The following is a 26,191-nucleotide window of genomic DNA, read 5'->3' on the forward strand; positions in this document are numbered from 1 at the left end:
AAAACAGATTGAGCTTTTTAATGGTACATCAAATAAGACTTTATTAGCATCTATTAGGTTCAACCCAAAGCCCGGGAAATAGCATTAATGAGCATCATATATCAGTCTGTCTGTTATTAGATAACATTATCCCTTAAAACTAGCAAGTCATATAGTACTTTATACTTTTTACCTTTATCTTTAGAATTAGCTGCTCACATCCTCTCCTGTTACACTGGCCTTACTATTAGTAATAGTGAACCAATTTATAAACCCATTAGTGACACTTTTTCCCGAAGATAAAAACAGTCAAAATTATCTGGCAGCAATTAATCTTAATGGCTGTATGCAGTAAACAGCAATGGGCTAATTCCAGCTCTGTCAGCCCCATCAAACAATCCCACATTAGGCAGCTTTTCACTGATCCATTAAGCATATTCAGAACAACAACAAATTCAATGCTGAAGGCATATGCACTAAACATTACAACAGTGATCTTCTGAAGCCATCATTATCTCTTAAATAGTACTTCCCCCATGTATTATCATTATGCTGTACATTAGAAATACTTTGATTAAACTCCCTTAATTCATAACAGCCAGCTGCAGACCATTTATGCAGTTAATCTCAACACAACAGCTATTGAGGAAATATAACAAATGAAGGCTGTAAACTGGAAGTCATTACTATAAAAGATACTGGTTTCCTAGCCCTTGTAGTGCAAAGTGCATGGCAAGATTGTACTTTAGAATGACAGTAATGCAGATAGAAACAACTAATGGCTTTCCACATGTCCTGCAACATATGCAGCAGGAGCTGCAGCTGTAAAGATGTGTGCAGGAGTGACCTGACAAACTGTCAACATGAGTGGCAAAAACATCCAGGAGCCCCATGTTCAAAGGACCAAAATATCACATGAGACCCAGCATGCAAACTGCAGCCTCTCCATGCTTTGCTGTCTTCATCTGGAGCATGCTGCAATTTGTCTCTTTGAAAGAACAACTCTGAATTCTTCCTCTATGAAGCTCCAGTTAGTAGCAATGACACTTTGAAAGACTGCAGACCTTTAGTTTCCTTTCCTACAAGTAATAGCTGTTTTGAGAATTTTTATTAGACTGTTTTCTCTTTAAGATATAATGGATATGGTGTGGCAAGAAAATTTGCATAAAGCTTTCCATGGTGATGTAAACAAAACAATATTATCAGGATGGGAAGGAAAACAGTAGCTAATTTATGTTTCCACTCTGACCTGAAATTCACATGAGGTATTCTCATTTAATAACATGAAAATGTTAAATAGATAAAAGTTGATGGTATTTTAAGTTTTCATCAAATTTATCCCATAAAAAATATGTATTAGAAATTCACTCAGAGGGTTTCATGCTGCATGTCAAGGAAAAACAGGAGTTAAATTTTGTTACTAATCTAGATTGTACCCTTTCTTAATTATAAAAATACCCCAAGAAATCTGTGGGATTTGGATACAAAAAACACTTTCACAAATTCTTTACTTGTCAAGTGTAAAGAAACCATAAAAATATTAGTGAATAAGGTCTATGTGTTTTACAGTTCTTCACTATATATAAATAGTTTATTTGATTTTAAAGATATAAACCACAGACACGGTGTCTACCTTGCAATGAAATGATCAAATAAATAAAACTTCAATTTGGCATGAGCTGCCAGTTCTGATCTTAGTTCCAGTTCATAAGTCCAACTCACTTGAAAGTGGAATGCAAAACCTCTGCAGCACCTTCAGGACCTGTGCTAAGGATCAGGCAAAGGCATGAAAGAGGCAACAACACCCTTCAGAGGGCCAAAAGAATCCACTTCCTGACATTTGGATAAAATCAAGGTGAAAAGTCTCCCTACAAGTCCAGTTTCATACTTCCATTATTTTCTAAAGTTCATGCACTGCTGGAATATGTAAGGCTGCAGCTCTCCACCCATTTATGTGAGGAGGCAGTGCTGCATACCATGGTAGATGTTCTGTACTGCCTAAGCAGCCAGTGCACTTAAACAGTGAATTTTGCAAAGATAAATCCATCCCAGACTCTTACAGACTATCCTAGTATTCTCCCTTTCAGAAGGAAAAGAATGGACTTGTGCTTCAGATACAGATTTCAAACACAGGCACTTCTCTTTCCTCCACAGCAGCTTGCCTTATGATCTTAGGTAAGCTTGACTGCCTTTCTCTATAATGTTGATAAAGTGACTTTTCCATGTGGCAGAGCTGTTGCCAAGACAAACTGGTGATGTTTCCAAGTGTTTGATCAGAAAGTTGAACAGAAAAAATAATTTTTACATAATTTCCAATGCGGCATTCTGATTCTTGGCTATCAAGGCTAACTCTCATGATCAGAGTCATACAGAAATTTTAGCTATCAGCAAAAGACACAAATATACTCTAGATTGTTGCAAAACCAGCACTGGCTCCCAACAGGTCTGACCCTTTCATCATTCTGAAATGATGAAAATAAGCAGAAATGACTATGGTCCTCAAGAAGGCAAGTGCTGAGCTAGTAGGAGCTATATCCCTACCTGCATCCTTCACTGCTATCACCACAGTGGGCAATCTGTTTTTTTAGTAAGCAGCAGTTAATGGATAAGTTCCAGGAAATTGTTTCTCTATGTCAGTCTAATTCATGCTGTTCTGAGGCTGGAATATTTGGAAGTAGACAAGGTGAGTTTTATCTTTAGCCTATTTCATGTGATCTGGAGATAACCTAAAGCAAGCACTTGAAAACCAAAAATGATGCTTTAACCCAGCAGAAAGTGAAAGCTGAGAAATTATAATTTTTAGTAACATAAAGAGAGACTGACTCACCATCTTCTCTGGCAGTCAGAAAGATCTGTGATATATGTGACAATTATAATTTATAAAGTGTGCCTGAATCATTATATGCAGCTATCTCGTCCAGTTTCACATTTTGCGTCCTTTTTCAGCAGTACTTGTTTCTTAACAGCAGTGGAAAATGCCATAAGCAACACATTTTCAATAATTTATTTCATTTTTTTCAAGAAACAATGTGCTTGGATTTGAACAAGTCCAAGTAGGTAAGTGCTAAACTTCAGAACAAAGAAGAAGATTGTTCCACCTTTCTCTTCCAGAAAACAGAGCAGCAGAATCTGTCACCTCACAGAGGGCCCAATTCTGAGTAGTACTGAGTAATGGATACTTTGCAGGTGATAATGAGTACAGATAAAAATGACACGTTATTCTCAGTTACTACTTGCTCACCACAGTAAAAAATTTCACTGACTTGCAGTTTTACCAGGCCACACAATTTTGTTTTTTTTCCCCTTGGGCAGAATATGGCTGATTTCAGAAGAATATATGGCTATGTATATATGTTTCAAATGCAGCAACAGGGGAACTACTCTGCTTCCTTTCCAAGGACCATTTACTAATCTTGAATTTAGCTAACCAAGCAGTGCAGCAGGGAGTTTATAAAGATCCCATAATTCTGCCTAGCACACGATCCAAGCACAGAGCTCTTACTGTACCCGTAGAATTTGTGACTAAAGAGGAAATATACTTGCTGAGCTGCTAGTAGGATATGGATTATGTTAATTGCGGATGAATTTTATACATGGATTTTATTTCAAATTGTGGACATTGTCTCTTATTTTGACAATGTATGAACAGTCAGATGTGAAACTAGCTGTATATTATGTCCTAGTTTTTCACAAAGGGAATATAATATTGATGAGAACTACAAAATAGTTTGGTCATGCTATGACATATTTTTCCTATTATTGCTATTTTTCAAAGGGGTTAAATGTGATCTTCAAAACCATGATATTATCCACTTCCCTCTAAGCTAACTTCAGGTCACCCAACAGTGGTAAGGAACTTCGAAAATATTGTATCGATTTTACTGATAAAATTCCCGACTGACTACCTAAATTGGGGCTGCAATGAAGTGTGCATAAAAGTAGTTTGAATTGTTCATAGAATTCTTATTATTAATGCCATTGATTGATAGCAGAATAGCATGACTTATAAGTTAAAGGAGTGCATGTATACTAAGAGACAACAGAGAAGTATATTTTTCAAGGTTTATTTGGTTCACTTATTTTTTCAAGTTTGGTTTTGCACAAAAAATTCTAGTGTAAGAGTTAAGTGAGACTCTGACAGATGATCCAGAATTGCCCAGTTTTATGAGTTTTTTTCCTAGTTCTTCAGTCCTTTTATACATTTAGAAGAAGTTCCACATAAAAGATGTATTTTTTTTCCTTCTTTGGGATATTAATGTGTGTAAAATTTAACCAGGTCCAAGTATTCTGTGTGCTGACAAAATGTTAGGAAATCAAGTCTAATGAGTGGTCAGACAGTGCACAAAAGTAACTGTAGAAATCATAGAAACCATACTGATTTATGGAAGGCTGTACTAAAGAGTGTAGGGTTTCCATCTCTAAGTGATCAGAATATAAACAATGAAATGGAGAAGTAGTTTTCAACCCTTTTGTATTTCGAGACAATCTAAATATGTTTTTAGTGGAAAGGAATACCTTTATTTAAATATATTTAAACTTGCAGATGATAAAATAGCTTTTTCAGGGACCACTGACAGGAAGCCCAAGGATGCCCAAGGGATCACAGGCTGTAAGCAAGAAATCATTGAAATTAATAATACCAAATTATCTACCCTATTCTAGTTTTGTTTCATAGGTTTGACATATTGTCTTGAATCTGCCTTGTTAATTATCTGGACTTATGTTACTATGCTCCTTACATATCTAGAAATGCCCAAAAAACACAGAAAAGTAATTTTTTGGAATTTCATTGCATCTCATCTAAGAGAAATTATATTTTATGAAGACAGTAAAATGAAAAAACAATTATTCCATTCATATATAATGTGTCAGTAATTTATAACCAATTTATCAATGACCATGCAGCTGCATTCACTGTAATTTAAAAAAAAAGCTCATATAATTCTCACATAGTCTCTGAATGCATAGCATCTTAATAAAGGAAGAGGAAGCCACCAGAGTAATTAGAAAGGTATATTGTAGTGCATATAATGGCAGAAGGATGTTTGTATTATAGTCCAACACATCATTAAGGATACAATTGTTATTTAATGTGGCACAATCATCTTTCTACTCTTCATGAAATCCACTTAAGTAATTACTTTTCTTAGCTCATTGGCTCTATGAACTGACAGTTTAGCAAAATGCTATATCTAAAGAAATACTGAATCTTCATTTTTATAATACCCTACCTTTTTAGCTTGACTGTTACTGCTTACTTGGACTGTTGCTGCTTACCTGAAATGGCCATTTTCTCATGTGAAAAACCGATGAGGAGAGTGAGAAGGAGAAGGAAAAACTGGAATGGGGAGGAGGGAGAGGAAAGAAATACCAAAAGCTTACAGGGCTGTCTTAAAATATGTAAATATTAAATGAAAATCCTCAATTCCTTTTTCTCCACAGTATACTCCTTTCCCCCAGTCTTATATTCTAAACATATATATAAAAACATATGTCATATTAATTGCTTGTGCAATGTTTAATCATTTTTATTTCAGTTAGCAGGAGAACAGTAGCTCAGTAGTACAGAACCTTGAGTTACTACTAAGTTGATTTTAGGAGGAATAGTTTTACAAAGAACAGTTTTCAAGATTTAGGAGACTATCGTCTTGTGAAACTTAGTAATGGACATTAAATAGCATTATTTTACCCTATAATCTTTTTGAATTTACTAATACAATAATATAGGGGAGCAAACATCATTTATATACTCAAAGCTCATTTGGTTTTTTCCTGTCATGCATATTTTAATATAAAGTTCAAGACCATTCTGCAGAGCAAGCCCAACATTTAGCAGACACAGCACTGAAGTGCAACATTTAAATTGCCCAACAGAATACTTTCCTTTTTTTTTTTTTTAATTTTAAACTTTAAGCTCTCTTTCAAAGGAAGTTTTTGTCTTCGTGTTTGCTAGCATTCCAAGAAGGTAAGTCTGAAATACCTTTATCTTATTTGGTAGATCTATGTTTGATGCTCTTTGTTTGAATAGACATGTCAGCTGTATTTTACCTTATTATATAAAAAAGTTTCAGAATTTAATTAAGGGTCAAGTACCCGCTGCAGATAAATGCAACAGCTAGAGCATATTTCTGATCTCTCTGAAGACTGCAATCATGAAAATTATTATCATTGAGTAAAACTGGTCTCAATGATGGTGACTGGGAGATGGAATCTGTGTTAGTCAGCCATAATTTACATAATAATGGGTTCTGAGTTTTCATCAGCACCTTTTGTTTTTACAGTGCTTACTGCTACAGTAAATTGTCAAAATGTCATTCCTATCCAATCAGCCAGAAAATATCAACAGTAAACAAGGCACAAGACAAAATTCTCTGATTTAAACTATAGTGGAGGAAATAGTAAAACAGGACACTGGAATAGTTGTAGCAGTCTTATTCTGTTGTTCAGCACTGCTGACCAATTTATGAAAAATTACTTTTTAATGAAGCAATGCCACAGAGGCGAGTGATGTCATTAAAAGAATCTCAGCACACAGTTAGATAACTGGTTTGGTTAGATTTATGCTTGCTATTACCTGTTTGTTTCTTTTTCTGTGGTGCAATATATTTCACTCCTCCAGTCAGAATAGGCTTAGCTGGAAAATTTCTACAATCTTGGTAACCCCAGATATACAAGAGCCCAAAAGCAACTTAATCAAGGAAAACACCAAGTCCTAATGAAAATGCTAGCCCAAATAACTTTATCTTCTCTCTAACAAACACACAAAGCATGATAATATTTAAGCTGAAATGAATTCAGTATAACTTTCTGCCACCCTCTAAGGTTCACAGAAGTTTATGGAGAGGAAGAGCATGAATAAGTTACAGTGTAGGCTTTATAGCCATTACTTTTACACTATATTCAAATTTAGGATTCACATTGTGTTTGAAATAAAAATGAATAAAGTGGCATCCTGCCAAAGATAACCAGAAGCCACCCTTGTGTGGAACTGAAATAACTTGGCTCAAATTGTACTTAATTTATTTTCAGAAAATGACAAGTTGTATAAGTGTATCTTTAAAACAGAGAGGCAAAAACTTAAAAAAAAATTTTCTTTGCATTGTGGTTCATAAGGTTGACACAGTCATCGCCTGTATATAAACAGAACAAAACCTGATAAATGTTCCTTAAAGAGAGCTTCCAGCACTGTGTTCTTAAAAATCTTCAAAAGATGTGATCACATAGTTGAGTCACCTCAGAAAAGACTCACAGTACCTTCTTTTGGAAATGAATAAGAGTTTAAAATCTATTGAAATGAAGTGTTGACATAAGGAAGTATTTTGTAGAGCTTTCAGGTTTCTTTACCATTCACTTTATTTTACTTGGCTACTTTTAATTTTTTTCCCACTTCTTCTCTTTGAAAATCCTGCATTGTCCAAGCCCTTTCGATTAAGCAGCTTGCCTGAATGAAAGCACTGTGATGAGGTGGCGGTGTATCAATAAACAGGGTGCCTCTCAAAGCAGGACAGAATGCTGAGAAATAGGGCTGATCAGCAGTAATTACTCTGACACTTCATGCAGTACAGGGAATTAACTCCTAGGACTTTGGGCCAAATGGAGAAGTAGTAGTTGATGTTCCACATTGTGAATGCCTCAGTGCCTGAACCCATTATGAGTTTAAATGGAGAAGGGAATTCACTATATGCAGAACTTTTTCTTTCCTTCCCCCCACCCCCAGCTGGGAATGTGAAGCAGAGTGCAGAAAATAGAAATAATTCAGTGTGCTAAGCAGGCTGCATTTCTGATTTTTTGCTAAGTCCTTTGCATTCATTTTTCATTAAATCACAAATAATTCAATAAAGGGATGCCCATAACAAGCGTATTTATGGGAATGCACCAATTGTGTTGAGGAAGACACCCCATATGCCAAGTTAAGGAAGGGGAATTGCTCTAAGGCAGACCTGCAGAAACTAAGGTACACAAAAACACATAGCAGGAGGGGAAATACAGCTAAAAAGGCAACTAGTTAGCAGCTGCCACTATGACCTTTAACTGCATCCATGGTAACTGGGCTAAAGATGGAGTTCCATTTTATTATTCTCACACCCACAATGTTAAGCCTATGAATCCCATTGCAATTTAATGGCTGAAATCAGAAGGCAGATCTGTGTTCATTGGACCAGTGCCGACATCCTCTTAGCTAATGAGTGCAATAAACATTTTCATGCCAGGAAACCAATGCAAGTGGAAATATTATGCCATGCAGAAATCTATCCCCCAAACACAAAGAAATGGTCAGTATAGTCAGTCCTTTATGTTCATTTGCATATACTTATTTTTTTCAGGGTTTAGACCACTTGTCTTTAAGCAGGAAGATATTTAACCCATATATTCTCTAATACTGTGCCATGCAACATCATTCAATTAATATTAAGAATTGTGGGAAGAATTACATATTCCAGAGCTAATGACTATAGCTACCTCCAATTATTTTCCTAAAGGAATGTTATGTTTTCAAAAACTATTTTTGCTTTCATGCACCTAAAATATATTTTTCCAATTTGCAGGCTATCTTCAGTACCACTAGCTGAGCAAAAAACAGTAAACCAGCAAACTCTCTCAACAAGAAAGAAGGCTTTGTTCTAACTTTTGTTGCCGTTGTAATGTGACTCAGAGAGCTTTTCTTAAGCATCAGTGACAACAATGTCATATCTTTGCCATGTGAGCTGAAAGCAAGACATAGATCATCCTTATTTGGGCTGAAGAACCAGAACAACAACAACAGCGGTTAAAAGGATCTGTGCTGGATGTGACTTCGAAATCTCAAGCGCTTCCACCTCTCAAATTCTGTGGTAACCTTTAAAGTCAAAAATGAGAGGTATGGCGTGGAGCTAAGAATTGATTTGTAAGCCTTTACCTGGGAAAAACAGAAGTAATGACGAGTAGCCATAATTATTTTATAAATCATAAATATAGCAATTTAGACACATTAAGCCATTGACTCATTTATCTGTCTTATGTCCCAGCCACCACCAAAGAAGGAACATCATTCTAATAGCAAAACAGACCCAAATGAAGAAGAAAACTCTCAATGCATAAATGTGCAGCTGGGAAATGGAGGTCACCAAAATCTCCTTGAACTCTTGGGTAAACCCACCATATTTGCTTCAAAGTGGTGCAGTCAAAGACATAAAAGTGCATTAGTACACTCATAAAGAGCGTTATGTGAAATATCCCTGCCTCTCACAGTCAACTTCCTCCTCTATCTTAAAATACCCAGGATTTTATTTTTGTTAAAATGTTAGCATGGCATAAGGAGAGAGGGCTTAATGACTTCCCTTGACAAGAACTGCATGTATTTTCTTTCTTATGGAATACTGCCAAATATCCTTTGTAATAAAAAGCTTGAACTATTTTGCTAACAGAAGCCGCTTGTTCTGGTAACTATAAAGGTCAGACAGAAAATAATTTTGGTGTTTCTTATCTTTTAAAATAATGTCACTTTTTATCATTACAGTAACATTTTTGGACAACAAAGAAAAGAGAAAACAGTAGATGTGATACCCCAGACCACCAGGTACACTATTTCTTAAAAGATATTAAGTTAAGAAAGCTGTTAGCCAATTATACCAATGACTGGAAATGTCACAAAAGCCAATGAAATCTCCCTGGTAACATTCAGAAATAATATGCTTTGGATCACACAATATATTAAATGACAACTGTCAATTTAAAAAAGAAGTCCTCCAAAATCTTTGATGTATGACAATTTAGAAGTTGAAACACACTGTTCTTACCATTTAATATCTTTGAGATAAAAAGCTTTTGACATGTTAACTAATGTGAAGGAATAAGTGCTCTTCTCATTTCCCTAACACAGTACTGGACTGCCCTGAGTAGCTTTTTGTGATAAATGTCATAAGAAGCAAGGTGGTATGTAACCATTTCAGTTAGTTAAGTATATGCACTTATATTACATTATATAACAATAGAGACAGGTGAGATTTTTCTTACCTAAATATTGTTCTTTGGTACTGGCAGTATTTGTTTAAGTTAAAATGGGCATTTGAATAGGCACTGATTGTCAATATTATTTAATCCACTCTTCTGTCTGGGGCTGTAGTACAATATGATTCAGAGGAAGCTGTCAGTGTCTGAAAATGTGCAGCCATTCCAGGATAAAAGGTCTTTGAACTTCATGTTGGTTGCCTTTTTATTGTTGTTTGTTTGTTTTCCCCACAAAATGGAAATCATCTCTTATCTTCAGGCGCCTGGATTGGGTGGCTCCGAGGTAGCTGAGAAAATCTCCCTGGGGCAGTGCTGGGTGGCAGTGCTGGGCAGGACACTTCAGCCTCTCAGGGTCATCCACTTTGTGGGATGCTTCCTCCTACCCCAGGAGGTCATCTCAGCCATTAATGCAGTGGCTCAAATCTGTGTGCCTCTGACAGGGTTCCAAAGGGAAGTCTCCCATTTTAAGTATAATTTGAATTTGAATCCTATCAGGTGTAAACTCTTCTCCTGCCACTGAAGAAATGGAATGCAGTAATGACACTCAGATAAGCATGACCCTGGATAAAGTGGGTGTTAGATAGTCTAAGCCATAGGTGATCAAATAATTCAAAAGTGATTCAGCAAAGACATTTAAGGTATGAATTTTGAGTTGTCTAAATTAACACCCTGTAAAAGGGGAGATTAAATATATAGGAAGTTTCTAGGTATGTTGGCTGACTAATGAATTATGAGTGTGTACTAATTGTTAGGTGCAGCATGGATGTGGTTTTTGGTCCAGAAAATATCATGTTGAAGGTCTGCACTGCTTAGTGATTGGCAGACTATGTTTAAAGGTGATTCAAAAACAAATCTGCACCCCCCAAAAAAGGAAAAGTTATAAACAGTGTAGACCTCACCAACTGGCATCATTGGACTCTGGGGAAGAGATAAGTTTCTGAATGTCTTCTAATTACTGTTATAGACACAGACCAGGAACACTGCTGCATATTGCCTCATATCACCTCCAGATATTTCACAATTATTTTGCTGAAGAGCAAACCGTAAGTTAATCATAGCACAACTGGGAAGCTTTATGAAAAAAATCAGGAAGTCTTTATACTTATGCTGTATTCTCCAGAAAAAAAATGAAATAGCAGATGAAAAGATGGTAGCACAATTGTGAAGAAGGTAATAAACATGATCTTCTGGGGAATCTTTCTGACCACAAAAGCAAGAGCAAAAGACAGAGAACACTTTTCTTCAAACTTTGGCCGCACAATTCTTTTGAAGAAGAAGGTTTTGCTTTTGTGGACCACGGGAGGATTGGGACCTATTTCTGCTAGGCCAGTGAGATACACTGGCAGAGGTGGCCTCAGCTCACGGGCAGGGCAGGTGCCATCTTTGGTTAGAGTAGATGGATGATACAAAATGACATTACTAACTAAAGGCTTTGTGTTGACAAATGTAATATGGACCTGAGCTATGTATACCCCATTAGAACCCATGAAGTGTGGAAAATTAATATAAGTGGCTGGAGGAACCAAGCAAAATGTATGAAAAACACAGGTATAAACAAAATGGCATCTTTAGTTTTTGCCAAATAAAATAATCTACATATATTGCAGAACTTTCAGAAAGTTGAAGAGGAAACATTGTTCAGTACGATAATGAAAATGCAGACTTAATAAACACTTCTGGTTTGAATCTAATAGTGTAAAATTAAATGTTTAGGTATGTTTTATGGATAATTGATATTTTGTTCTTTAGTAAGGGTTATATTTAATTTTAGGTAAATATGAACAGATGTATTTTTTCTTAATATTTTTAGCACAAAACACCCCAAACATTTTAAATAGCATTTGGTTTTGCTTTTAATAGATAAATATGTATCTAGGTGCTTAGAAAATGTGGTGCAACTTCAGAAATAATTCATCAAAAATCACTTTATTTCAGTGCTTATACCATTTTCTATGAGACAAGAGAGCAGGAACCTTATTCCCATTCAAGAAGAAGGAAATTTGAGCTTTCCTTCCCAAGCTTATGGGTGAGATAGATATATATATATATCTAAAAGTTAAAAAAATCAGACTTCTTTATGGTTTGGGCATGACATTTAAAGTCTGCGTACTTTTACATGCATCAAAACTAATGTCTTTAGGTGACTTGACCATTCAAGGTAAAAAAAAAAAAATCAGGCCTAGTTATATCATATAAAGATAATAAAGAGGATTTCCCATTAGCAATTAAAAAGGGTGTTGAACAACAGAACACGTGATTAACATTCTGAAATCCACAGTACTGGGTAACCAGTATTTCTATGATGAATTAGTAATTAAGAATTAATTAATTAATTAAGAACATAAGAATTTCTATGAGCAGCTGGAGAAATATTCAGCACATTGATGGCAATTCTGAATGAGTCTTAATACATAATAAATGCTATAGAAGGTAATGTGACAATATGACTTGTCAGACCCCTTTCCCTGCTGCTACTCTTATGCAAAACATTGCAAAGCTAAAGTTTCTCTGATTTCACAAGAACTAGTACCAGAGGAATATTTGAACGCTTTTTGTTAACAGTCCAGAAGTCAGAATAACATTACTCCTGGAAGAAATCATGGATAAGTCAGTGATAAAAAAAAAAAAAAAGAGAGAACACTGTGGAGGTAGAAAAGAATGCTTAGTAAACTAAGTTATTAAAAATAGGATACTTTAATACAATCCAATCCTTACTTACATTTCTAGAAGTAAAGATGAAAACCACAGAACAGAATGACTGAAAAGATTGGCTGAAACTACAGAGGATTCATACTAGATAAGCAGCCAAACAATGTCTCAGAATGGGGTGATGTAGAAAATCCCCAACATGACTGTTGAATGATCACTGAGGGAGCAGGAGAGTTGATCTTTCTCTTATAACTCGGGGAGGACAATTCTGGAGCATTGCATCAACTCTGCAGTCCTCATTTTCTGAAAGACTCAATGAAGCTACTGGAAAGGGTAGACAGGAAATACAAAAATGTTTCAAAAATGGGAAAAAATGCCTTCTGGTGAGATTTGGATCTTTCTGTTTATGAAGCAGAAGATTGAGAGGTGACTTGCTTATGGCATATATACCTTCTTAGGCAGAAAATAATGGATATGAAAGGACTCTGTAATCTAGTGGAGGAAGGCATAATAAGAACCAAAGGCTGGAGCCTGAAGCCAGATGAATTCAAATTGGAAATAAGGCACACACTTTTAATGCTGATAGCTATTAGCTATCAGAACACATTATAGAGGGAAGTGGTGGATTTTCCATCTCCTGAGATCTTCAAATCAAGATTAGATAACTCTCAGGAAGATATACTTTAGCTGCAGAGAAACTATTTGGCTCAAGGTAGGGATAACTGTGTGAAAGGTAAGTGTCTGTGATCAAGAAGAAAGTAGATTAGATGATCTGAGAGTTCCTCTTTGCTTCTTGCACTATGAAAATTTGAAAACTCACAGTATGTAGCTAGGAGTTAATCTCAGTCTTCCACCCCAGATTTAGTCCAATCAGATTACTGGTGCATTGAAGTGAAATTCATACCCCATCCCTCACTCTTTTATATTCCTTTGCAGGGTTTACCCAGAGGGAAGACAGATTTATTGCTGTTTGCTTTCCTTCAGTATGCTGCTAAGGCGATGCTGCTCCATGTTGGAGAAATTAATGGAAAAGATCAGCAACCACTGTTTAGACTTTCATTCACGCTTCATTTCCAGAGGAGCTCAAAAGAGATATCAATGTCTCTGGCACAAACTGCTGGGATTGTGGCATGGCAAAATGCAGAAAAGTTGTGTTGACTATAATACCTATTAACTTCATTAATTATATGACACTATGTTTGCAATCTTCACTCCCAAGCCATTGTAATTACTGGAAAATCCTTACTTGGTATGCGAGCAAAGGTATCAAAGAGAACAGTTTTGTAATTTGTGACATCCAAAGATAGGTACAATGAAGTTGGAAATTCATTATTATGTTAAATGACATCCTTTGTTAAAGGGTTCTGTGTAGTCCAGGTAGGGAAACAAAACAGGAAAATATTTTCTCTAATCCTGGCCTCCTATATCAGACAACTGGTGTAAATTATTTGGTTACAGGGCTTGTATTTCAAAAGACCACAGACTAGTGGTGACACTAACAAGAACAGTAGGCAGTCAGTACTGTAGAATCTCACAGTTTTAGTAATATGGCACGCATTTATTTATCTCAGATTTTGGCTTGAAATTTCAGGCTTCAAGCCTTATTTTTTGATGGTGAGGGTAATAGAAAAAGGATGTGCAAGGCAATGTAGGTAGAAAAAAAATGAAGATAAAAAGACTGGTTTAACAGGGAAAAAGGGGAGAAGAAAAAGTCATCATAATATTTGGAAACAAAATGGACAGGTGAAATTATGGTGCAAAAGGACAAGTTTATGAATAACAGTTCTATAGACTCTTAAGGCATAAGTAATTTCATTTAACTTGAGCTGTCAGTGTTTGAAGTTGTCACCATAGATTCCCTCTAATGCCAATGCAGAGAAAGACATGCTTTTAAAACATGATTCAGCTGACCTATTTTAGCCAACTACTTCAGGATGAGATGAATCATACCCTAAAAGTACCTATTTCTCTGTATTGATTATGAAAAGAGTCCAGAGTGACAACTTCAGATTTAGATGTCTCAGTTATAGATTTTTGTATTTTGTTGGATGAATCCCACTATTAGAGCCTATAGATTCTGACATATCTTGACTTTTTTCCATAATTTCTTATTGAAAAAACAGCTAGTATGGAAAAATAGAGGAGATACACATATATTTGTATCAGGTGCAATTTACTGTAGAATGGCTGGAAAATTGACATAATGTGTGAAATGTTGACATTTTGATGAAAAAACCAACACCCAAAATATTTTACTGGAGAAAGAAAATATTTCTCTGTGGAAATACTGACATGTAGCCTCATGTCAATGACAGGTCAGTCCTTCAGGCTTCCAACCTTCACTGCAGAACACAGTTTCTGCCTAGTCTACATATTCCAGGATTCACCCTGATTCCTTCCATTGGTGATCCTGTGCTGCTTGGGATCCTTATTTCAGTGACACCTTGCAAGAGATAAACAGAGTCAGGCAGGAGAAACTGGAAGCATGAAGTAGTGAATTTAAATTCTGCAAGATGGCACACTTTTAACTGAAGTATGTAGAGTTTTGACACAATGATAGCAAATTAATGTTTTAAACAAACCCATGGCATTTTTTAAAAAGAAATAAATTAGTTAAGAATCAACAACCTGACTTCTCAACACCCAGACTGATTATGCAGTCTTCAAAGAAAGCTGAATTAAGGTTGCATGCTTATTCCTTATTTTGTTACTGTATTTCAAAGCTCTTTATAATATTCCAAATCCTCTTGGATAGACTTATGATGATATTTTAGATTTCTCTGTTCCTTTTCACTTTCTCTTTCCCTTTTCTTATCCCTTTCCTTTCACATTCTTTTATTTTACTTCTTCTCTCAGCCTTTTGTTGTCTCCCTTTCTGTCTTGTTGAGGAACTGTGGCTGGTGCTAATAAACTTACTACAAATTTTACCACTGTGTAGTTAGTAAAGATTACTTTCCAGTATGGTTCCAGCTCAGAAAATCTCAAACAAATTGGATCTGTTCTACAGGTTACCAAATCAAACTTAAGTGCAAAGATATGTGTAAGTTAAGTTCAGAAATATCTTTGAAGATATATCTTATGCATATTTTTTCTAGGGATAACATCATGTTCAGCTTACAGAGGCTGCATTATTCATGTGCATAAAATAGTAACCTTCGTGAATGGTTTAAACAAGTTTTGCTCTTCAAGGAGCCAGAGATTATGAATCTTGATTCCAGCTGGGGGAATTAATAGGTAGAAAACTTAATTTTAGTGTTTCCTTTAAAAGAAAATCTCAGTTTTAAAAAGAAGAGCAAAGGCTGAACAACCTCTGAGGTTCTGAGTTTCCTTCAGTGAGCTCTGCTATGTTCCATTATTTGTCAATAAAACTAAGGTGGATGGAGAAATAGGCTACTCTTAGTTTTATTTGGAGTTTAAATTCAAATGCTTATAACAGCATATTATATGATGCAAATAAAAAAATAGACTTTAATGATACACGTTACACAAAACCAAAAACTCTAATGACATAGTCAAGAACTCAAAAAAGCCTTTTAAATATGCATAATGTTTTGCATTTGATTATGTATTCACGTACTATTTATTTTTACAGATGTCACCTTGCATTTTTCCAAACATTGATGCCCTCTAAATTCCAATCTGCCACAGCCTTCTCAGTTCAATGTCTTCCTCAAAAGTGGTCCTTTGAGCCCCATTTTCACTCACTGTAGTGAAATCCTTTGTCAATTCAGCATGAGATTCACTGCTCACAGAGACAGTCTCATCTCAGAATTTTCACTTGGCTTAGACATCCTTAAGGTGTCCTGATCTCTATTCTACCTGTGAGGATCCCCGTTTGTCTTTTTTTACACCATTTCTGTGCTGGTTTTACTGGCTATGCCCATTGCCTGACTCCCTATCTCAGAGGATAAGGGCCTCCTATTTCCTAAATACCCACTCTAGTTCACTGCTTAGTGGGAAGGGTGTGTGTGTGGTATGTTGAGGGAACGATTATTCTCCTATTATATCTGGCCACATCCAGATACCGTGTCCGGTTTTGGGAACCCAAAGCAAGAAATGCATAAATCAGTGTAAACCAGGGGCTAACAGCACATTTCCCATAAGGAATGAACATCTTTGTCAGGTGGGTTTTGTTCAGCCTGGAGAGGTGGCTGCAGGGCAACCTCAGAGCCAACTTTCAACATTTATGAGTAGGCTATTCAGATGGCAGAGATAATTCTATCACTGAGGTGCATGGCTAGAGAACAAGAGATATTTGACTTAGCTGGAAAGGGAGGTGTTCTGACTGGATGTAAGAAAAAATGTTTTTAACTGAAGAAAATAAAGTACTAGAGTAGATTTCCCAGAGATATCATGGAATCCACTCTTAGAGGTTTTCAAGACCTGACAGGACAAAGACCTGAGCAACCTGGCTTCTGAATTTGATGTTGAAATTTTTCTTAGAAGGAGATTGAACCAGAGACCTCCTGAAGACCCTTTAAAACTACACAGGTCTGTAATACTGTGAAACCTCTGTTGAAAATATTTTCCCAAAAATTCTTCACTTGTCCAGTTTAGAATGCGTTTGGATTTGTATCAATCCTGTGACACCTTTTAAAACTTCAAGCCTTTACTGTCAGGCATAGAATACTTGGAACTCTTCAAAAGAAAGACTGCCAGAATTTTTTCAATGTATACAAAACAAGATTATCTCCCTGGACTCTTTGTTGGATACTACTGAGTCTAGAATATCTGAAGAAAGAAAAATGAAGTCTGAGGCAAGGTGAATGTAAAATAGAAGTCTGAGTCTTGGACTCTTGCTGGTCTACCAATAGCACTACCAAAGCTGCTGCTAATCCATCATGACTACAGTGAAAGCTCAGCTTCCCATACCACCAGCAAAACATCACATGTTAAAAACAGGCAATTTGCCAGATACAAGTTCCTCCTTAGCGGTAATACCTCAGTTTGGCAAATAAAGAGGTAAACCAGAATATAGTCTATTTTTTCATCTGTTCTTAATGCACTATATTGTTTTTAAATTGAGTTGTATGGAATTAATAATTCAATGTATTGGCCAGTTGTAAAAATTATGCCTGGTATCAGCTGTAATCTTTTAACAGCTTTTCTCCCCTCCCTCCATGCCCCCCCCTACCCCCCACCCCAAAATTTATTGCTGACCTGCTGTGAGGTTTTCATCTGAGATTCCTGTAGTTCCAAATATGTACGACTTAACTAAGAGATGATTGCTGACATCTAGCAAAGTTAATTGAAAATGAAAAGAATGCTAAATCTACAAGTACAGGACACCCACCAACACATAAAGAAAATAAGGTACATTTTGTCATATTTTATGGTGAAGAAAGTGGAAGATAGAGCAATGTCTATTGTTCTTCAGCTTGGAAGCTAGGGGTTTCTTGTAGAAAAAATGCCAAAAAAAAAAAAGTGCTGCAGAGAAAATTAAACTGTAACGTGATGGGAAGTATCTCAAAGGTGGAATACACAAAGAAAAGCTGAAATATAATAGATTAAAAGAGTATTTTCAGAAATTAAATCCATCAGTATAGATACTTGTCTGCTTGTGTTTGACTGGTTATCAAAGATAGTGTTGATTAAACTCATAAATGATAAGTGAACTTTATATGTGGAAGATCCTTTGGGAATTAAGAAACTATGTGCACTCTAAGCCTGACAGATGATGTCAATATTTTCATTCCATATTTTCTAAATAAGTCAAGAAAAAGACAACCAGTTTGTAAGGTGCTCAGAATGGGCAGACTTACAGCAGAAGAACTTAGACAGACCTACAGATTTATGTGCACCAATTTTTGGGTCTGGAATAGGAAATTGACTTTCCTGTATTAGAAGGGGCAAGCTGAAATGGCTGTAAAGTCCTGAAAAGAGAAATGAAAATTGGTAAAACTACCTTCAGAATATCTGCAGAATTTTTGCAATCTTCAGGATGCCTCTGCTGTAAGTATCCTCTTGGAAGGCACAAAGACTTAATCAGAAAACTATGTTTCTGATAGTCATTTTAGTCCATATTTTTAGGTATGTGATGGCCTCTTAGAGTTTTTCATTTAAAATATAAGTCAGTAGGATTCTCCTTATCCACACCAATATCTTGTACATTTGTGACTCACCTCACTTGAGCTTGAAGGGTTGTTTCACGCTAGCAGCTTCCCCAGCCCTTCCTCACTGGATGTTTCCAGGTGGGTATTGACATTAGTTCTTGCAGTGCAGGAGTTTGGGGGCAGATGTAAGTGATGCAGGCTTTGCCCTGAGCGAATTCTGCTCGTGTAACCATCCGCACCACTGCAGCCAGACCACTGTTTCCTGAGGCTTGGATAAAAATATTTCCTCTACCACAACCACCCTAGGGGAATAAAAAAACCCAGCAAAACAAAACTGAACTTTCCATACAGACCTTTTATTTTAAACAGCCAATGTTAAATTTCTGCCAAATTTTGAAGGTGTTTTTGATTATGTAGCTTTCAACTACCATGGAATTAATATAGAAAAACTTGTGTTCTTCAGGGAGCTCTGTCATACATCTGCAAAATAAGGTTCTTTTCATGTACCTACACATTAACATTGACATCCACTCCCTTGTTTAATTAACAACATTTGAATGTTGTTTCCTTTCATGTAGTAATTGTATTTTTTATTCCTAAAATGATCTCTTGTTTTTTAGAGAGATAAAATTGGAAAATGTCAAGATTTGTACAGAAAAAAAAAACTCCAATAACAATAAGAGCTTCCTTTATATCTTTTGGTTTTTGAAATCTGGTCTTTCCTAGTAAGTAAAAATCTGATGTGGGAAATGAGCCTCTAGATTTCGACTTGAGGGGAGAACTTTCTAAATTATTTGTTTCTTTCTTTCAGTGAGTTCAAAGCCAACATGCTGGGTCTGGGAACTCTCATGTCTTTAGGACCCTGGTAGCAACTATAAATAGTTGTTAATGTAGGTACACACACTGGAGAATCTAGAGCATGTATTACGTGTCCACCAAAGTGTTCAATTCCAAAGAAGAAGAAGCTAAAACTGCATTCGTAATGTTTCACTTTAACAGCCAGATAAAAGATATATGGTGGAGGAATGCAATCCAGTGTTCACTACCTACTTGAATTTCTTTAATAATGCCAATGAACTCATGAATATTAAAATGAGTCCTGGGTTATGTGTCCTTATGTAAGCTATTCCTCTTGTATCCGGTAAATGGTGTCCATGCAGTTATTAAAAAGAAGAAAAGAGAGGAAAGTGAGGTTAGATCATAGGGGAAAGGTCAACCTCTTGGGAGGGATCTCAGTACTCTTTGTTTGCTACTTCATCTAAAGAACGAGGAGATATTGTGTAAATAGTTTGAGTTTTTTTTAAATCAGAATTTAAGTGTGTGAAAGACAATCCTTTTGTTTATGAAACATAAGTGTGCACAGTAAGGTAATATTGTAGTGATTTTTGTGGCTTTTTATTTTACTGAAAAATTTCTTCAAATTAAATATTTTAACAGAGAGGTGATAATTATTGTCTTATGATAAGCCTAGTCCTTTTGTAGTACTTTTTCTGGTGATTTAAATATTTATATAATTATCATAGTAAGTGAACTGATGTACTTTGCTACTGGAAGAAAAATAAATGTTTGCGTAGATTTGGGATAAGATACTTGGACATTTCTGCAAAAAAACCTAGTAAAAAGAAATAATTTATTCTGAACAATTTTTCTTTAATTGGTGAAATTATTTAATTAACAAGCTTTTTTTGTGTGAGATTTCCTAGAAGTGAAATTTCTAAGAGTCATAAGATAACTTTGAAGAATACTCTTTTGAGGAAATTTGGAAAAGTAGCAGGAAGAAAAGACTTGAAACAGACATTTTTAACCAGTTTTATGCATCCAAATGAAGAAATACAAGTTCTGAATGGTTGTATGAGCAATATCAAAATGCATGTTATGCTAGAGGTTCATTTCCCTTTCAAATTCTGGCACTTCTTCTAGCATATATTACCTTTCTCTCTCTCAACAGTCCCCAAATTCATTTGCCTTGAAAAGAAGACATTTTGCACTGTTTCCTGAAGAAAAGCAGTTTTGATCAATTAGGTCAGAAGCAGCTTCTGTATTTTTGAAACAAAACCTGGGAAAAAAAATTAAAAGCATCTTACAGGTACTAGTTTATCCCTTTAATATCTCCGTTAATATTAAATAAATCCTGCAAATACAGTGTCTTGGTTATGAAAAATATATTAATTGGGTGTGGGTCAGGAATAAAATCCAGGAACTCACTTTTAATATTTCTTAAATCAAAAGCTTCTTGTTCTGAACAGCTAACCCATTTAGATTTTCCTTCCGCCTCTCCCTTCCTTCAGCTGACTGCTGCACTCCAGCGCTGTCTGCATAGGTTACAAGCAGTGAAATGCATTACAGCCATCCTCTTTTATACCTGTCTTGGTGTCAATGTTACTTCCACAAATTGCTGAAAAAATACAGCATTTTTCTTAATGTTCAGAGTGAAATTTACTACCAATGACCTCTGTAATCTGCAATGATATGCTGGGGTTTTTTTGGGCATCTGACCCAAAGTACCCTTCAAAAGCAAAAGAAAATCCTAACACGAGAGGTCTTTTTCTGATCCAATACGTTTCCACCTAGATTACAAACATCTAACTGAAAATAGTTATATAAATGCAAGCAAAATCCATTAATTTTATTGAGGATTTTTATTATACATAATTCCTAGGTCCTTTGGTTAGCTGTGTGTGTTTCACACATAGCTGGGCAATAGTCATCTATTTACTGATAAAGTAGGAAGCATGTCACATTAGGAGACAAGCCTCCTAAAAGCCCAAAACTTCAAATAAGTTTTCTTAAAAGTACTCCCATGAATACACCTACTAAAATCAATGAAACTACGTATGTGCATAAATTTCAGATTATGAAAAACTCCTTGAAGACAGGAGATTTAGCTCTTAATTATTTTAGGTCACTGAAGGAAATGGAGGCCACAGTGTCTCCCAGAACAGGTGACAAATCTGCTTAGAAAGGTAATGTGGAAGTGGCATAAGGAAAAGGTGTATAAAGCAGTCTCGTCCAGGAACACATAAGCACACTGATGTTGCCATAGACTATTCAGCTGGGAAATGGCTGATCTAGGTAATTATATTGCAAAATCTTTAGAGGAGACATCCCATACAAATTTTCAAAGATACAGATTAGGGACTCAAGGTAGCTGCTGGATGCATAATTCACTCCAAATAATTTGTTAGACAAACCTCATTTCCTTTTTCTATTTGTGAATTGTACGGGAGCTGTTATTCAGAATTATTCCCTGAATGAAGGTGTAACATTTATGAGAACTTCATTGCAAGTGCTTGATATTCAAGTTTTGGCATTCAATATTGTTATAATGGTTAATTTGAGCAGAACGCATGGCAGGTTGTGTTTCTCTGAGTGCAAGCAACTCAAAGTCAGACTTTCTATTCTATATCATCATATTTCAGAATTTAAAAATCACTTTCTATTCCCATTTTGCAGAAATTACAAGATGTCTCATAAACATTCTGTCTAAAGGCACATTTGTTCAAAATTAAAACATTATTTTAATGGAATTGTTTTGTCCTATTACGTCCCTATTTATCTCCTATAATGTCTTTACTTCTCAGCTACAACAAGAAGGTTTATTATTTAAAAAACTAAACTAATGGGGATAATTTTGTCCAGCTGCATAATCCCCCAGCTGGGATATTGTGGAATGTCCCATGCCTTATTCATCAGTCCTAATATGTTAAGAATGAGACTTCCAGTAATGACACCAATAAAGACTTAAACCTTTAGCTGTCTAAAATCAGTCAGAGGAAATTTTTGAGAATGAAGACATCTTGAGAGCTGTTTCTTGTATGTTTATAATGTGAGGGAAATTTCTATCTTGGTCCCATTTCTGGAGAACTTCTTCCCACATCATGGAACAAAACTTTTTTTGTGGTCCCCTGTTGCTGGAAAATGCTATGATAAATAGAAGGTAGTAAAAACATGGGTAAAAAAAAGAGAGAGAAAACATCTCGAAATAGTTCCTAATTCTTATTTTTTCTTGAGGAGGAAGAAAATAGCTAAAGAATCATAAGAGAGATGTATTGAGATATTACAGTGCTCTTAACACAAGCAATATTTAGTAATTTCTTAGCCCAGGCTTGCAGTCAGTCATCCTAACCATCTGCTCAGAACTGAACTTTTTCTTCTTCTTCAGTGTAGTTGAACTGTATCAACAGAAACAATTTTTTCAGGGAGAGTAAATGTACCGCTACGAACAGTTTGATGAAAGACTGAATCTTTGTATTCCTGGAAAGTAAGTCTTCCTGTAACAAGCAGCTAATGTTTGAACACGTCAAAGCAAGCCTTTTAGAACAGGAGATAAGAGCACCTGAATGATTCTTGCAAAGTGGAAACTGGCTAACTGGCCTAAAAGCAAATGCTGTGTACGGTAATTTATTCTGTGAGTTACACTTTCCTCAGACTTGAAAAGATCTTTACCATGACATAGTACATTGGGTTTGACTCCCACTCTCATTTGGAAGAATCGGGTCTGAAATAGAGACCCACTGTGCAAGCAAAGATTTTATTAATACAGGCAATGTTATTGGCACAGGCAGCGGTAAAACTATGGTCAGATCGGTATTAGGAATGGCTCATAACATAATGTCAATCTGAGATCGGCTGTTTATTCATGGTTTTAATTTTAACTATGCTGTTAAATGCTACGCTGCAGAAGCTTTAATGTTTAAGCAGCTATATTGATCAAAAAGTACTGTTATTGATAAAAATTCTTTGCTTTCAGAATTGGGGAATAACACACTGCCAGAAAGCCTTTATTGCTGGCATAAGTTACAGCTGTGCTAGAGGGGATAGCTGCACTAACCTAGTGTCACTATCTCGGCATGTGGCCTGTTCAAAGTCATTGTTTACATGGACTTTCTACCATATGGAGTTATCAACATTTTCTTACAGAAATCTCAGCGTTGCTTTGTACTTCCAGAGTGAGAATATTGCGAGACAGACTTTGTTTTCTCTTATTTCTCCTTTGAAAAAATAAAAAAAGAGAAAGAGAAAAAAAAAAAGAGATTTAAAAAAAAAGAAAAACAAAAAGAAAAAAGAAAAAAAGAGTTCTCCCTTTCCCTAGTAATCCTCCTCCACTAGAAATGTATGAATGTTATAAATATTAACACGTCTAAGTATAGACATTTATTAATACATTGTTAATTCTCATATTTTGGGTATCCTACTCCTCATTCTAAAATGCCTTAGACTGACCATGCTGGCAATGTCTTTTCACCCTGAGAAGAGGAATAACTCCTTCCCTGAAAGGTGCCCTATGGTTGTCACTGGGGCTGGACGCAGCTCTGCACACAGTGAATGCCTGGGTGGAAAATGCTTCTTTAGATCCCGTGAGCCCAAACACATAGGGCATTCTTAGGTGGTATTAATATGTAAGAAGGTGGTTAGGACCCTGCCAGGCATGTTTGGGCACGCTGCCCAAGGCCCTGGTGTGGGTTGCATGCAGGCACAATGCGCTCTTGTCTGCTCCTGGGAATGCACTTTGAGCAAGCGAGTTAGACATACCTCTGGAAACCTGAGTAAGGCAAACTGTTCCGGTTCATGTTAGGAGGGGAAAGGAAACGAATAAAGGGTATAAATCTTCGTTAGCACAGCGAGAGCAAAGAGCATTCTTTCATGCACAATAAAGAGTAAAGGAAGTAAAAGGTAAGTAAGAGTAAAAAGAAGTTTTGAGCCCTCCTCTGCAGCAAAAACATCATGAAAATCCCTAGAAAGACTCAGATGTGTATAGATAAACAAAGGTACTTCAGTAGTCTTTCTGAGTGTGTGCACAAAGTTCCTAATAAAACAATGTACTCTGAGCAAAATATCAGTATACTGAACATGAATTTTGGCCCCAAAACTGACAAATATTGTTCTGTTAAAGATCTAATTTGAAGAGCATTTACTTGGTCCAACCTGGGCCTCTGAAATCTTCCACATTTACTGCTGAAGGAAAAGAAGCCTTAAAAACTTAAGCTGCATCTCCCCAAATCTGTGTTTCAAAAGAGTAATGCTGTAGGAGTTCCAACACAAAACAGTCATGAAAACAAAGCTTTCATGCCAGCAAGCCTAGAAGTAGCTAGTCCTGCAAAGTCAGAGGGTTGGAATTCAAAAGTGGCTGCCTTCTCTCCCACCTGCCTCCCAGATGGGTTTGGAATGAATGCATATCCCCGTTCTGGAACATCACCTGTCCAGGTTTCTGAAACAAGGTTTTGAAATTCCAGTTCATAGTAGATTGCTGAATATTTGATTTTATAATCAAGGTGGAATGATATACCACATCAAAATACACAAGTCCATGCAAATAAGAAAATTTGTTTTGACATAATTATATTCTAGCCTCCTTGCTGTTTTCATACATCATTGATTAGCTACGTACAATGAACTATTCCAAAGAAATAACACACACACACACACACACACACACACGTATATATATATATATATATATATATATATATATATATGTATATGTAATTCTTTAATCTCTACATACATAGTAGCAATACTTGAGATTTTTATGGAGATAAGCATCTGATGGGGCTTTGGTATTGCTGATGAAAGAATTCAGCTACTGGAACAAGTTTATCCTACAGATGATATAGCAAAATTACTCCAATGGCTAAGGGCACATTGGTGGCACTAGGACAAAGATTCAGATCAGGAGAAGCCACATACAAATATGTATGAAGATGGGAAGCATATGTGGCTGTATGGAAACTTAAAGCAGATGATGGAACAACTTAAGAGTAGGAAGATCAAAGTTACAGATAAAACTAGTTAGATCAGAAAACTCCAGTGAAAGGAGTAGGAGTAACAATGGACAATATATTGAAGAAGCAATAAAGACAATGCTGTCACAGAAAAGACAAACGCTGCACTAGGTTGTGTTAATTGGAGCATCATGTCTGATACAAGGAAGACGCTTTTTCCACTCTGTTTGGCTCAGCTGAGCTTCATCCAGAGAGACGCATTCAGTTTGGACTATCGCATTTTTCAAAGGATACAGACAAATTAAAAGGACTTAAGAGAAAGACATTGAAAATTATATAAGATTTTAAAAACAAGGCCCAAAGGAAGCTTAAGCGGTTGTGATGCATTCAGGCTAGAGAAGGGAAACCAAAAGGAAGACAAAATAACTCTTGATAATTGCATAAAAGGGTGTTATTAATTTGAAAGGGACCAATTGCTCTCATTAGCCAATAGGGACAAAACAAAAAGTAATGGATTTCAGCTGCAACATAGATAATAGGGTTAAATATCAGGAAAAACTTTATGATTGTAGGAAGAGTAAGGACATGGAGAAAACCATCAAAAAGTTTTGCAGAATCAGTTTCACGGCAGGATTTTAAGGTGACTGGTGAACACTTAGGTGTCAGCTGGAAACAGAAGTTATCATACCTTCCAGACATAGGGTGACTCTTGGGTCTAAGTAGTGACTGGTTGTGTATGACACCTTTCTGCGGCATACTTCAGGCAAGGGCAAAGTTTGTCTTTAAAGCCCTTTCAAGCCT

At 36.1% G+C, this 26,191-nt stretch overlaps 1 long non-coding RNA gene across 3 annotated transcripts in view; it reads right to left on the reverse strand.

Annotated features, from left to right (window-relative positions):
* Window positions 1-26,191, reverse strand: part of LOC137468516 (uncharacterized) — a 111,662-nt gene that overhangs the window by 63,450 nt on the left and 22,021 nt on the right. Inside the window, exons 3-4 of one of the 3 annotated variants that reach the window (XR_010996018.1) lie at window positions 20,599-20,724; window positions 18,726-18,970 (exon numbers count right to left, since the gene is read on the reverse strand). The exons of 1 other annotated variant lie outside the window; for it this stretch is intronic. This is a non-coding gene — a long non-coding RNA (uncharacterized lncRNA). Of the gene's footprint in view, window positions 1-8,684; window positions 8,816-18,725; window positions 18,971-20,598; window positions 20,725-26,191 lie in introns of those variants that run through there. One more of the 3 variants, XR_010996019.1, reaches the window with a different exon arrangement.

Source organism: Anomalospiza imberbis, chromosome 2, assembly GCF_031753505.1.
Source record: "Anomalospiza imberbis isolate Cuckoo-Finch-1a 21T00152 chromosome 2, ASM3175350v1, whole genome shotgun sequence".
Lineage (NCBI taxonomy): Eukaryota > Metazoa > Chordata > Aves > Passeriformes > Viduidae > Anomalospiza > Anomalospiza imberbis.